The 15,000-nt window shown below is 39.4% G+C and overlaps 1 protein-coding gene and 1 long non-coding RNA gene across 12 annotated transcripts in view; one reads left to right on the plus strand and one right to left on the minus strand.

The window, feature by feature from the left end:
• Positions 1–15,000, plus strand: part of ARHGEF33 (Rho guanine nucleotide exchange factor 33) — a 110,136-nt gene that overhangs the window by 6,019 nt on the left and 89,117 nt on the right. The window lies entirely within an intron of this gene.
• LOC109385474 (uncharacterized) overlaps positions 2,122–15,000 on the minus strand; it is a 31,819-nt gene continuing 18,940 nt past the window's right edge. The window contains exons 3-4 of the long non-coding RNA XR_002124633.1: positions 9,723–9,820; positions 2,122–2,408 (exon numbers count right to left, since the gene is read on the minus strand). This is a non-coding gene — a long non-coding RNA (uncharacterized LOC109385474). The remainder of the gene's footprint in view (positions 2,409–9,722; positions 9,821–15,000) is intronic.

Genomic DNA, 15,000 nt, shown 5'->3' on the forward strand with positions numbered 1-15,000 from the left:
ATAGTGTTGGGGAATTGGGGAAGGGGACCAGCCAAGTTGTTGTTCTTCAGTCTTCGTTGTGGAGGGCACCAGTCGCCATCTGGCTTCCTGTCGGCAGCTCGTGGCCTCTAAGCTCAAGGTGTTGAGTTCAGCCTTAGTTGCGGGTGGCCGTAGCCCACCAAAGAACAGGCAATCTTGCTGTTACACCAGCTGATCCATTTGGCCACCTGTTGGCAGCTCAGTGACAGCTCAGCTCAGGCGCAGGGTCACTGGCCCACGTGGGAATCGAACTGGCGGCCCTGTTGCTCAGAGCTCGTGCTCTTCAGCCAACTCTTTTTTTTTCTTTTTTTTTAGATTTTTTTATTGGGGAATTGGGGGACGGGAACAGCGCTGGGGACTTGGAGGAAGGGGAACAGCCAAGTTGCTGTCGTTTTGCTCTTCAGTCTAGTTGTGGAGGACGTTGCTTCACTGTCCCAAGTTGGCACCATCATTGCGCTCTTCCCGGGCGAGGTAGATCAGTCGCCGGCCTCTGGACGGCCGCTCACGGCGGCTGCTGGCCGCTCACGCTGGTTGCTGGCTACATACGGTAGCCCATGGCAACCCACTGCCACAGGGACTGCAGCCTAGCCATCGCCATCGCCGGCGACTCACAGCAGCCCAGCTCCAGGTTGAGCTGTTGTTCAGCATCTTAGCTGTGGAGGGCAGTGTCACTGGCCCTCATATGTGGGATCCGAACCGGGGCCCTCTGGCGTCCCAAGCCAGCTCTTAACCAACTGAGCCACTCGGCCAGGCCATAAATTATGTTTTAATTGGTTCTAATTTGGGTGTCTTTGGGAATTGCAAAAAAATCCTTAGGAACAACAAAATTTATATTCAACTAATATTTACCAAGTCCCCACTTTTGCTAGGCCTTGTGACATAACAGGTATGTGGGACAGGTAAGTATTACCCTCATTTTACAGATGAAGAAATTAGGTTTATAAAGGTTAAGTAAGGTTCCCAGACAAAAGTAAATAAGTAATAGAGCTGGGATTTGAAGCTAGGTGTCTCATGTACTTAAGAAAACAGTTCCATAGTTTAAAACATTATTTTTAAGTTTCAAAATTAAAAAAACAAACAAACAAGCGTGATCAAGACAGAAGAGCATAAGTACACTTTGAAAGTCCATCCAACCCTGCTCCCATCCCTCTTTCCAAGCAAAACCACTGTTAGTAGTTTGGCATAAATCCTTCCATATTTTTCCTTTTATCCAGTGTACTTTTCATTGTATCACACTTTCTGTCTACTTAAAAACACTAATGAATAGAGGAGGTTGAATTTACTACATATCTAATAGTATACACATCTACCTTTAAATAATAACTGAAATGGTAATTCAACTTAGGCACCTAACAGTAGAGGTGCAAAGAATAATAGAACCCAATCTCTTTTTCCCAGGGGCTCATAATCTAGAGTGCAGTAGTTCTTAATTTGGTTTTAAGAGAGTAAATATGAACTCCTTTGAGAGTCTGATACGAGCTCTGAACCTTCCCTCCAGAAGAAAATGAACCTATGTAAAGTTTTGCCTATGGATGCTCTGAGAGTGTATGAACCCCTGCTCTTGCAGAAATAAGATTTCTAAATCATATTTAACATAAATACTGTAATAGAAGCGTGGACAAAATACCATGGCAGCAGAGAAAAGCAATAACTTAATTCTACTCAGATATGTCAAGAAAGACAGGGAAGAGCAATACTTGCACAGAATCGTGAAGGTCACAAGGAGTTGGACAGCCAGCCCAGGGTAGGGGAAAGATGTCGACTGAGGAACAGCATTTACAAAGCCCAGAAGCTAGAAAGAACACAGAACCACAAGACCGTCTTTGTGATAGGAGCCCCATTCACGTATAAGAGTGACTGAAGATGAGTTTGCAGAGCTGGGTAGAGGCCATATCATGAAGACAGGGTCTTTTGTGTTAGTATGCTTAAACTTTAGGAGTCACTGAAGACTTCTGATCAAGATTTTCATAGGTAGATAAGAAGTCTATAATTAATGCGTGACTAAATGAATGATCATAGGAATAATAATTTGGATAACAGTGTAAGATATAAAAAGGAAATGAAGCTAATTGATTCAGATTTGTTGAGAGAATCACTGATGAAATGACATACCATTAAAAGATATGTTGCTAGAAATCAGATGGCATTCATTGGAAGGTCATTATTTTTATAAAGAAGATTGGGAGAATAAAGCTTGGAACTGCCTTTGTAAGATAAAACTCAGAAACCTAGCAGCACATCTGCTGCCTCATGTGGTGTCCCCTGCACAATCAAGCTAGTGTCAGTCACTCACGGTGTATCACTCACTCCTGGTCTGCCACAGCCCCATGCCCTCTGCTGGCCTCTACTAACTCCTCATGGACGCTTTGGTTTCCCAGTGACTCTTCCACCTGCAAAGAGTAGGAAAGACAAAGAGGGTAAAATGAGTCAGGTTCTCAGTATTTCCACACTGAGCATGTATTGCTTTTATAATTATTTTTTGCAGTTTAGGTTTTAAAGTAATGTAGTTTAAAGCAAGGCTTACAAATAATGTCATAGTTGGTTCATATCTATTTGGCTGTACTTAACCTGATATACCGAATATACCAATATTAATCTCACCTACTTCTTGGCAACAGGTTCATAATTGAGGCAAAACCATAAAGTCTCAGGATATTTTACTTGATAATATTTCTTTTTCATTTAAAATTTTACTTTTCAGCTGCTATAAAGGCTTTGAAGATTAAACTTGTGGATATATTCTATGTGCAATTTTATGTGTAGATGCTTGATAACAATTTTTTTAAGTACAGAGAAGCATTTGGTCTTTGCCAAAAGGTAGTGCTCCAAAAGATTTCTCAGTCTACATGCTGAGAGTGAACTTTCGTTAAAACAAAATAATTAGATGAAATAGCACTGATTTTCCATTTGCCTTTTCTAGCTCATTAATTTTTTTTAAATGCATCTCCTTGCTATTAATATGAATAAATATTTTAGCCCAGCTTTATTGAGATATAACTAACAGATAAAATTGTAAGATATTCAAAGTGTGCAATGTGATGAGTTGATATATATTGTGGAAGGATTTCCCTCCGCCTCCCCCACCGAGTTACTTAACATACCCATCACCTCATGTATTTACGGTTTTGTCTGAGAACATTTAAGTTCTACTCTCTTAATAAATTATGCAATACAGTCTTATCAACCACAGCCACCATGTTATATATTAGATCCTTAGACCTTATTCATCTTATAACTGAAAGTTTGTACCCTTTACCAACCTCTCCCTATTGTTGTTTTCTTTAGGGAAAGAAATCATTAGCCATGGATATCCTTTAGAATTAAATTAAGTTAAATTAAATTAAGTTAAATTTACTATATTATATATTATGTTATATTATATATATATTATATTGAGTGCCCACTGCAAAATTCTCAAAGCTTTCACGCCTGTGATTTCCCTCTGGGACAGATACTAATAATGGGGTAGAGAATGCAGTGGAGGAATGATTGACTATTGATGGCGTGGAGGATCCTGGCAGGCTTCATACAGAAGGAGGTGCTTGAACTGAGCCTTGAAGGATGATAAATATTTCATTAGGTAAGAAAAGGTATTTGAGGCATAAAGGATGGGAGGAACAAATGTAGAGAGGTATTTGATGAAATGCACCAACTGTGGTCATCTACACATCTATATCATATGTAGTAAATACTACAAAGTTTTAATTGAAATACCCTAAAATAGGGAAATATCAAATAAGTTCAGCTAGTCTGGTCATTAGCTGTTACAAGTAGCAAAATCATATCAACTAATGTCTAGCTGTCTATAGGGACCATGGGGAGCCCCAGGTAGGCAGCCTCTCCAAAGTTCAGAAGAGTGGCCCCAGAGGCTATGGTGAGGTGGTGATTTGCAGTCAATGAGCGGGAGTTAGTGAGAAGGGGCTCCTGAGATATAAAATTCAGGTCCCATAGGCAGAGCTGGATTGAGAGACCAGAGGCAGGCTAAAAATCTGGCGCTCATTCAAAGGGGTTTTCGGACAAATCTAGGCCTGATAAAAATAGCTTTCTCCCTCTCACATTACAGGGCTCTTTTAGTACCGCTGATAGACTGGTGCACGTGCACCTCCTTGATCCAGCCCTAACTCCGTTTTCAGGCCCGAGACTGCTGAACAATTGATTGCTGTGGGTTCCTTCCCTCCCCACAGCTGTGCTGAGAGGCCTCTGCTGTGGATGCACGTGGTCCATTTTGGCTCCTGCAGTAGTGACTGGTGCCTGCATGGTGCTCACCTCTGAGCTAGGGCCTTCAGACCACAAAAACTTAACATATGGTCCCGATCCTTGAAGACCTTTGAATCTAGACCCCTTGGGAGGGTCCAGTGTTTTCTTTTTCTTTTAGCTCTATTGGTCTCAGACTAGGGCTTCCAGGTTTGTCCTGGGAAAAATTACAAAGAATAGTACTAATCACTACTAGAGACTTCTAGTCAGAGACTGAGCTAATTGGACACTTAGAGAAGTAATTTTCCCAAGATCAAGCAACTGCTGAAATCCTGGAGCTGGGATTTGAAGCTGAATCTCCCATATGTCAAAGCTCAGCGTCTCCATCCCCACCCCCTCCTGGCACTTAGCTTGGCTATCAGTGTTGCTCTCAACTAGCTAAAGTGTTTGCTGACACAAAGTGAAGCGTATTTAAAAAAAAAATCTCTCTACATCCAAAGGAATAAAGTCATAGCGTTGATGACAGGCAGTGAGACTGATATATCTGGGCTAGGGGCCTGATCTCACAGCCGTTTTTTTGTTTGTTTGTTTGTTTATTATTAGTTTCAGGTGTACAAAACAATGCAATAGTTATCCTTTTCACCCCTCACAAAGTGACAACCTCCCTCCCCCAATCCGTCACTCCCCCACTCCTGATATCATACATATCTATTACAATTCCATTGACTCCATTCCCACACTATACTCCACATCCCATGACTATATATATATTAAATTATAGTTGACATATAATATTATTCAATGGCAGCTTCAGATGTACAGTGCAGTGGTCAGGCCTCTACACCGTCCATATGACAGCCATTTTATTCAACTTATTTACAAGGCCCACCTCACTGAGATTCAAATGGTATTATCAAATTTCATAATTACCATATTTGTACAAGAAATTGGGACACTGGAGTAAGCCATTTCATTATTCCCGTCAAAACAGGAGCTTATGATTTACTCAAGTCACTTAACCTCTCGACCTCATTTTCTGTGTGAAGTGACCGGATTTGGCTGGCTGATCTCTGTGTGGTCTTTCAGTTCTGATTTTCTTTACCACTATATGCTGAATCTTTAGTTTACGTTGCAAGTAGCTCTAGTAGGTGTGATTTGGTCTTTCCAAACTATGATAAAAAAATATGATATTGGTTCATTCATTTCTTCAACATCTATTTATTTGGGGCCTGTTTTGTGCTAGACCTCGTTTTAAACCTAGGAGAGTAGAGACTCAATAAAAAAAAAGTCCAAGCCCTCATGAGGTGGTAGGCCAAGAGGGATAATGAACAAATAAGTAGATAGCATTGTCCTTTAGTGATAAAAGCTGTGGAGAAAAATAAAGCAATTAAAAAAAAAAAAAAGACAGGCAGTGGCGACTGGGTCCTGCTTGTATATGTGTGGTCAGGGAAGGCCTTTCTAATAAGGTGGCATTTAAGCAGAGACCAGAAGAAGTCTTAGTACTTTTTTTATCCTTAATATTTGATTGTGGGATATTGTAAATTCGAGAAGACTTTCAAGTTGTCAAGAGATTCCAACAAAGTGGGCCCTGGTGGAGGTGCCTAAGGGCTTGAATTTCAACCTCACTTTTCCTCTTCACATCCTTTGTGTCCCGGGATTTTCGCAAATGAGCTTTTCTCACTTCTAAGATTCTGAACATTCTGACATTTTAATGACTTTTCAAATGTACTGCATCTACTTCTCCATTTAATTTTTGCCAATGGGCATTATGGCTATTAGCAGTACATTTAAAAAGTTATGATAACTGAATTCACAGGATTTTCAGAAGTAGGGATTTGTTTTACATGTGAACTTTGCATCCAGATTTACAGTATCTCTCTCTTCAGCTTCATAAACCACAGGCTAGAGGGAGAACCCAAGCTAAAGTAAAGAATGTGTGAAGAGTTAGACTCAAGGACAAGGCTGGAAATACTGCTTTTAAAGGGGTGGGTTTTTTGTTTTTTGTTTTTCTAGGTTCATCTTGCATCTACTGGCTCATTCAATGCCTATCACATAGTTTGTTTTGGAGACTGACAGCAGGGCAGGAGCATGGATTCCCAGGAAGATGAGTGGCAGACACTACAGGCTGAAAGCAGGTCCTCTGGGTGTTACAAAGAAAAAAGTGGGCAAGGAGTGAGGTTTCTAAGGTGTAATCCAAAGTGGGCGAAGGAAGAAAAGAATGAACTTTCCTTCCAAATCCAAAACATTGGAATCTAATATACGTATATATTAACAAGGGCTAAACCATTGCAGCCCATCCTATTTTATGACCCTGTAATCTGAAAACTGCACTTTGAGACTGAGATGGAGCATTAAACCCTGGTGTTCCACTCTCCTAGCCTGGATTTCCTGTGGCCAAATTCTTCCTCGCTTAGTCTCTACACCTGTGACTATTGATAACCAACTTCTTAGGTAAAAGAACACCTAGTTATTAATAACTAATTAACACCTAATAATTAGAGGAGGGTTATGTGCTAGGTAGTTAACTGTTGACAGCGTTTGGAAGGTTTATCATCTTAGTCAACAAACTTTTATAGAGCTTTATCCTCTGAGAACATAAAATGAGCACCAGGGATCTAAGAGGTGGGAACAATAGCCTCTTTTCTCAAGAAGTTTATAATCTTATTTAGAAAATGATATTATTTTTGTAAGAGAAATAACAGTAGAAAACTGTAGTTTTGGTGCCAACTGAGTTCTACAGATATTCCAAGAAAGGAGAGATAATTTCCCATTGGATTGAAGGGGTCCATTGCAGAGCGGAAGGGGCTTGAGTTCGGCTTTGAGGAATGAGTCAGGATTTCACAGTTGAAGTAGGGCGAGGAGGACAGACCAGGTAGCAGGGAGAGGGAGAAAGCTGGTAGGAATGCTCGTGGTGAATAAGTCTCGGGCGGCTGGAGTGTCCCCTACATATCAGGAATAACACTGGAGGGGAAGCTTTCATTACATTTTATTAAGAAGAGATCTGTTCAAGTTTTTGAGGAGCAAGAGATGATCAGATTGATATTTAAAGGAAAATAATCTAGCAGCAGTGTAAAAAGCTGGTAAACTAATCAGGATGCTCCTACAGCTATGCAGGCACAAAGCAGTCAGGGTTGAACCAAAGCGGTGACAATGAGAAGGGAAGGAGGAAATTTAAGAGACTTTATAAAGCAAGATCCAGAAGGGTTTCACTACTGGTGGACTGTGGGGTGAGGGGAAGTTCATTCTGAGGTCGTGAGCCTGTGTCAGTGGCGGTGCTATGACAGAGCCAGGGAGATCTGAAGGAGGTGCTTTGGGAAGGCTCAAGACGGCTGATGTGATTTTAACAGGTTGAGTTTGGAACAGCCCAGTGAAAATATTTACTGGAAAGAAATGTAAGTGCAACCAGCGATATGCATTTAGCAGGGGAAAAAGGCAGAAGAACAGTCAGTTTTGTTTCCTTCCCTAAAAATAAAGCACTGTATACTAAAAAGTAGCTAAAGCTGCACAGTGGAAGAAGTAGGGATTGGGAAATTGTAAACTAGTTAGCATGTACTGTCTTTTTTGGGGGGGTTTTGTTGGGGGGGAGGGGTTAGATTGAACAAAAGGACAGTAATGGAAGGCTCTGGGAACTGTAGGGCTGAGCAAGGGAGGCCACTGGTTGTTATATCACCCTGTCGTTGAGTAATATTTGGAGGTACCCTGTGAGATTTTAGCCTCAGCATTTTAGAGCTGCAAGGATGCTGAGAGCTTCCTCATGCTGGAGATGAGGAAATGGAAGCGCAGAGAGCATGCCTGGCTTTCTGTAGCCCTGCATGGGTGAGAAGTCAGGGTCGGCTGGGTGAGCCCAGTATTTTTCCCATTCCCCACCCTTCTGGTCAGCAGGGGCACTACCTTCCTGACTGGCGGAAGATGTTTACATGGTGCTACAGTGGGAAGCCTGATGAAAATGTTCACTGACTACATTACTGAAAAACAAAATGATGGCCTATGGAGAGCGCTCAGTACATAGCACCAAGGATAGGAAACAGTGCGACGCAACATGTGTGCACCGTTAGATCAACTTCTCTTCAGGCAAGGGAACTGTTTTCCGGTGACATCAAAACAAGATGAAATGGGTATAATCTGCATGGAATGATTTACTTACAGTGTGCTCAAGCAGCCCTAGAACAGATTTCAAGTGAGATTGTTCAGTGTGGTTCCATATGTACTTTTAAAGGTTCTGTAGAACAGGATTGCTAGCCAATTATCTGGGATGGGAGAAACATGTACTGTAGCTTGGAGGCAGGAGAATGGAGCACTAATATTCTATATTTTATTTATTTATTATTGTCCCAACTTGTTCCAAAAAATAAATTGAAATAGTACAGTAAGATATTTAGGAATCAGAATATAGTTTCTTAGTAAAACCAGTCTCATTGTGTTCTGTTCTCTTTAAGGAATGTTTCTAGGCCTTTTCTCCCTGTGCCAAAGGTACCAGATGTGGTAAGAAATTACTCATTGGTTGGGTTCAGTGTGCCTTAGCTCTAGGGAGGGCATGTATGAAATAGGCTGAAATTATAAAAGAAATAATCAAACTAATGATGAATTTAGATTTTTCATTGATCAATAAAAATGCTATTTCTTATATCTAGGCTACTGTGTGTTGGACTCTAATAATAGCTGGTTATAAGTTCTAAGTATCCTTAGTGAGGACACGTGACAGCTGAGGAGAAGGCATATGAAGAGTGTGAGACATAAACTGCCCTTTGAAGGTGGAGCAGGACGTGGGTCAGCAGAAGGCAGGGTGTTTGAAGGCAGAGGGCTGGCAGGGGCTGAGGTCCTTAGGTACAAATGCATATGGCCTGTAGGAAGGCTAGCCCTACAGGGAGAATGCTGTAGCTTCACTGGCAAGAGAGCACTGCTGACCCTCGTCAATGGTGCACGGGTGGTGGGCTAGTCTTCCAACGGAGGTGATAGATTTGCAGGGTTTGTCGTTGATTCCCAACTCCTGGAGTCTGTTCACTGGGAGGTAGTGAGAAATTACCATCATTCTGAAGAGTGAATGTTACTCTATTCTCCTTTCTAGCGGTTCTGAAAATGCCAAAGGCAGATCCAAATTGGATGTCATTTCATCTGAACTATGAAAAAAAATTCTCTCAGGAGAGACAGCAGTAACCTGGTTTCCCCTCTCACCTAGAAAAGGCTTTGGTGACAGATGATCTATTTCACAAGGCACCACTAACTCAGCTTCATGTTTCCGATTCTGTGAGTCTTGCAATTGTCTCTGCTCCAGCAGGAGGGATCCTTCCTGAAGACTAGTTAAGGCTTTATCACGTTGATATACCCTCTCTGCAAATTAGGGTCACCCCTAGGGCTGGAGGGAGCTCTCTCTGGAGCTCAGGGCTCTTTCCAGTCACAGTTCTCTTGGGAGTCTCCCTTGCCTTTCATCGTCATCCCTCTCTTCCCATCAGGGCTGACCTAGTGAAAGTACAGCGACGTTCACTTTATTTTCTATTGAAGTAGGTATTTACCTTGTTTGGGGGCAACACTGCGCCTCGTGTACAGACTGTCTCCGAGACACTCTTCATTCCCACTCAGATGAATCCAGGCAGAGAACCTATTTGAAAGGCTGAAATTAAAGCGAGTCAAACCCGGGTAAGAAAAGAGATAGAGCACATCTTCCTGACCAGACCCATAGCCCATGAAGCACTCAGCCTCACAAAATCAGGTCCTGACACATTTACGTATGTGAATTAATAAGACAAGTCAGAAAAACCCCTGGACGTCATAAGGTCTGAAACTTTTGATAGGTTTTGATGTCTTCAATTAGCATTCATAAATTTAAAATAATAATCTCTAGCCATTGTGCTGTCTTGTGTATGTGATAGCATGCTGGTATTCTTTTTTCTCTGACTGAACCTGACACATAGCCACTCAACCAAATTACTCTATCCTGACTGATACTGTTAGGTAATCAAAAAGAATGAACATGGCAGTGGAGAGGAGGCAGGAGGATCTGTTATTCTGTGTGTTGACATGAAGAGCCTCTGTGGCTCCTGAGCTTCGGAACTGCCCATTCTCTGTTCTTTGCCCTCTTCTCACTGGCTCTGGGCACTTTGAGGTCGCTGGCAACAGCGGCACAGCAGTTATAGGTAGATTTGGTGTGGGGCCATTTGTTAGGAAATCCTGCTCTCTCTCAGTCTTCAAGCCCAGTGGTGGGTACAGGAGCTATTTCTGCCAGTGAAACTTTGCTTGATAGAATCAAATAGGATGTTTTTTGTCCTAACAAAAATCATCTCCAGGCTAAACTGTTTCTATATTTACTACTAAATCTTTTTTGCTTACGTGAAGCATGTGTGGTTAAAAAAAACAAAACAAAAAAACACGTTTCTCTAATCTATCGGATGAGAATTCAATCCACTTCCACAAACATTTGTGGAGCACATGCCCAGAACAGGGCTAGGAGCTGGGGATATAAAGATGAATAAAATATCCCGTCTGCTCCCACATGGCGCACAGTCTGGTGAGGGAACTAGCATTCTGGTGGTTAACTAAGGCCTTGTGACCTGGTTCAGTGGCAGGGGACACACTGTTTCTAGCAACACTCATAGTTGAGAAAAGGTCAAGGGGGAGGCTGACCCGAGGATCAAGGACCATTTTCAAAATAAGACTACTTATTGTTTGGGATGTGTGGTGGCACAGACCTTTTTTCATTCTTTAATTTATTGCCTTTGCCACTTTAAATTGTTAGGTATTCAAGGATGATTTGATTATATGCATACATTTATTTGCAAGTGGGATTAAAAAGTAACATTATCATTGAGGTATCCTCATTTTAAACATTTGCATATAAGCCTGTGTATTGTGAAATTTGTCTTATCGCCTTTTCATTTTGCTTCTATGGGTCACACTGTGCTCTTTGTCTTCTTGCTGATTATGATGTTGATTAATAAATTATATTAATAGATTTGTAAGTATCAAGCCACTTTTATACTCTAGAACAAACTCTAGTGGTCATAGTGTTGGATTTTTGTTTTCTGATATTTTATTTAGGATATTTCTATATTTATTTAGGCTATCTTAGAGTAGATTTGGTATAAGAACTTTATAAAATGGATATAGTGTAATTTACATATACCCTATTCTCTGGTATGGATTAAATAACATAGTTGTTATTTATAGAAATTTCCTACTTTATTATCCTGGGTTATTTCTTATTTTGGGGGTAGATATTTGACACCCCCTTTCAGTATCTTCTATAGTTATTCTAGTCGACTTTCCAAGGTCATAAAATATGATACTTTATGAAATGTATGTTGCTTTTAGGTTGTATAAAAAAACAAACAAACAACCCCTTTCATAATTTTGTTAAAGCATTTTTCTATATCACAAAGATCATATAGACTTTCCTCTCTGAAAACCTGTGCAGGATTTGTCCTCATGAATTACTTCAGTAGTTTCAGGGGAAAATACTTCATCACCCTCCCCCCAATATAAAAAGTTCTCATTCTCCAAAATTAGAAATGTGCACTAAAGGCCCATTCAATAAAGGACATTGAAATGGAAATTAACTCAAGTCTGCTTTCAATTAATTTTAATTCCCCAAAGTGCCACGTTTTCCTTTTCTGTCACGGCAGTAATTGGAAAGTAATAGACAATCCTAGGTTTTTGTGGTCTTATGCGTGTAAGTGTGTGTGGGGTATACCTTCTAGGTCAGTCTGGGGGAGGGTCAGGAAACTTTTCGGTGTTCGTTAGGTTGCTATTAACTTTAATATTTGAATTAATTTTATAAAAATCTAACCATAACTCCTTAGGTTAATGTTTCAAAGTTCCTATTTCTCTACTGCATTAATTTTAGCAGCAGGAATTAATTTTAAAAGGAAAACCTCATCCAAAAGCTGCAGTATATGAATCAGACAACAACAGAGAGACTCTGGTTGAAGAGGATGGGGAGGGAGACCCAGAACCCCACCAGCTTGGTGGCCTTCTCTCTGTCAAAACAAATCCTGAGGGCTTCAAAGAGTACAGTCTGAAAACCATTGCTCCATACAATGATCAGGCATGGTTTAGAGATCAGGTTTTTTCTAAAAACATAACAGTATTTTCTCAAGGGTCTGCCAAAGCCCAGATGGGTGTTTTTAGAGCCTAGCACTGCTATTGTAGAGATGGAAAGAAAGGAGGAAGACTGGTGAAGAGTAGAAGCCATGTCAACTTGGTGAGAAGAATGGGGCAGCGTCTGACCGTTATTTATTCAAAGGTAGGCAGTGATTCAAGGACTATGAAGGGCAGGGGAAAGAATTACTGGGCTCAGAGAGTGAGGAATTCCCATAGAAAATGAGGAGTAGACTACAAGTAAGATCTCACAGGGAATTTCATAGCATAGTAAGGCTCTTTCCAAAAAATCATACTATGTTTCCTTGTAATCCTGTTGTTATTCTCGCTTTTAAAATATACCTTTCTGTATATATTAGTCATTAATATGATCACACTCTTCAAATAAACAATTCTCTTCTGGAAACCTAGACTAAGAAAAAAAATGTCTTAAATATGAGGAGGGAAAAGCTCTATTCCTTTTTCTACTCACTTATTGTAGTGAAGAACAGAAAACTATCCTAGTATTCAATAATTGGGGGAGAAAAAGAAAACAATGACACACTTCCTCAAATAACTCTTTTTTAGTAATTAAATATAATGATTGTGAAACTATTTGTTGAAATCCAGGAGTGATAAATGCACCAGTTCCGAACTCACAGAGACCTGAGTTCCAATTCTGACCCCCTCTGCTATTCCTTATCTGTGACCCTAGGCGTATTATTACCTCATTTTCCCAAGCCTCAATATTCTCATTTATAAAATAAAAACAGGATACATACTAAACAGGATCAATATGAGGATTCAATGAAATGTGACAATATAAATAAAATATGAAGCATAGTGCTTGGCACATAGCAGCTGTTCAATAAATGTTAATTCCATCTCTACATTCTTCATAACTTGTGTAGCACACAGAGAGATGCTTATACTCTATCAGATTTGTTGACACACTTAAAATACATGGTTTCCTAGGAAAATATAAATTACAAAATTAATTAGAAAAGTTGAGTCGACCCATTACCTTTGAAGAAATTGAAAAGGATTTAAAGATCCAGTCTACCTTTTATAAAAGGCACCAGGAGCAAATGTTTTCATAGCTATGTTCTATTATCTTTTAAAGAACAGATAATTCCAACTTAATTGCAAATCTTCTAGATTATAGAAATGGAAAATTTTCTTATTTTTAAAGAAGGGTGCATGATCTTAATGCCGTCACAAACAAAATAAAAAACAATAGACCCATCGTAGATCAAAATCACTCATGAATATAGAGACAAAAATGTCTAAATATTAACAAATAGAATCCAGCAGTGTATCAAAAGAACTATATAGCCTATGACCAAGCAAATATAATGAACTATATCCTATGACCAAGGAATATAAAGTTGATTGAATATCAGGAATCAGCAAAATTCATTACACTAATAAATTTAAAAAGAAAGCAATTCTATCAATAGCTACTGAAAGGTTTAATAAAATATAGTATCCATTCTTAATAAGAAATTTTGGTAAAATAGAACTAAAAAGAAATTACTTAAGCATGATATAGATTATTTAGCAAAGATAGCAAATATCATTCTAAATGACTTTAAAGCCATTCACATTAAAACAAAAAATGAAGGGCCGGCCAAGTGGCTCAGCTGGTTAAGAACTTGCTCAAGAGTGCAAGCTCTGAGCAACATGGTCTCCAGTTCGATTCACGGCCCGAGCTGACCTGCCACTGAGTTGCCAACAGGTGGCAGGATGGCTCAGCTAAAAATGAAAAAAAAAAAAAAAAGAATAACGATGTTCATTGTCACCATTAGAAAACATTATCTGAAAATTCTAGGAAATACAGTAAGATAGGGGCGGCCAGGTAGCTCAGTTGGTTAGAACACGTGCTCTTAACAACAAGGTTGTTGGTTTGACTCCCGCATGGTATGGTGTGCTGCACCTCCTGTAACTAGATAGAAAATGGCTACTGGACTTGGAGCTGAGCTGCGCCCTCCACAACTAAGACTGAAGGACAATGACTTGACTTGGAGTGGGTGGGTCCTGGAAAAAACACATTTTTTTTCCCAATAAAGTTAAAAATATATATATTTAACAACAACAAAAATAATTTTAAAAAATATATACAATAAGATGGGACAATGAAATAGCCAGTATCAATATTTGAAAATAAGGATAAAAATCACATAGAAAAATTTAAAAATTACTAATTTAAAAAATCTTCCATAATTAATAAAGAAATTTAGTAAGATGGATGCATAAAAATAAATACACAAAAAAATAAAGAATACAAACACAGAAATGAAAGTGGAAAAAATGCCATTCACAACAGCAATAAAAATTATAAATACTTAAAAAATTTAACAGAAAAAGTACAAGATATTTAAGAAGATAACTCTAGAGTAGGGTGGTAGAAGAGGGTAAAAGGGTCAAATATATGGTGATAGAAGAAGAACTGACTTTGGGTGGTGAGCGAACAGTGTGATATATAGATGACGTATTATAGAAATGCACACTTGAAACCTATGTAGTTTTACTAATCGTTGTCACCCCAATAAATCTAATTAGAAAAATAAGAAAACTATAAAACCTGATCCAGACAAATGGAAAGAACTATATGCTCTTGAATGACAAGAGTTGATGTAAGAAAAAGGTCAATTTTTCTAAATTAATATGTAAATAATGCAATTCCAGTGAGAATCCCAGGGTTTTTTTGTTTGTTTT

This window comes from Hipposideros armiger, unplaced genomic scaffold (genome assembly GCF_001890085.2).
Source record: "Hipposideros armiger isolate ML-2016 unplaced genomic scaffold, ASM189008v1 scaffold_116, whole genome shotgun sequence".
Lineage (NCBI taxonomy): Eukaryota > Metazoa > Chordata > Mammalia > Chiroptera > Hipposideridae > Hipposideros > Hipposideros armiger.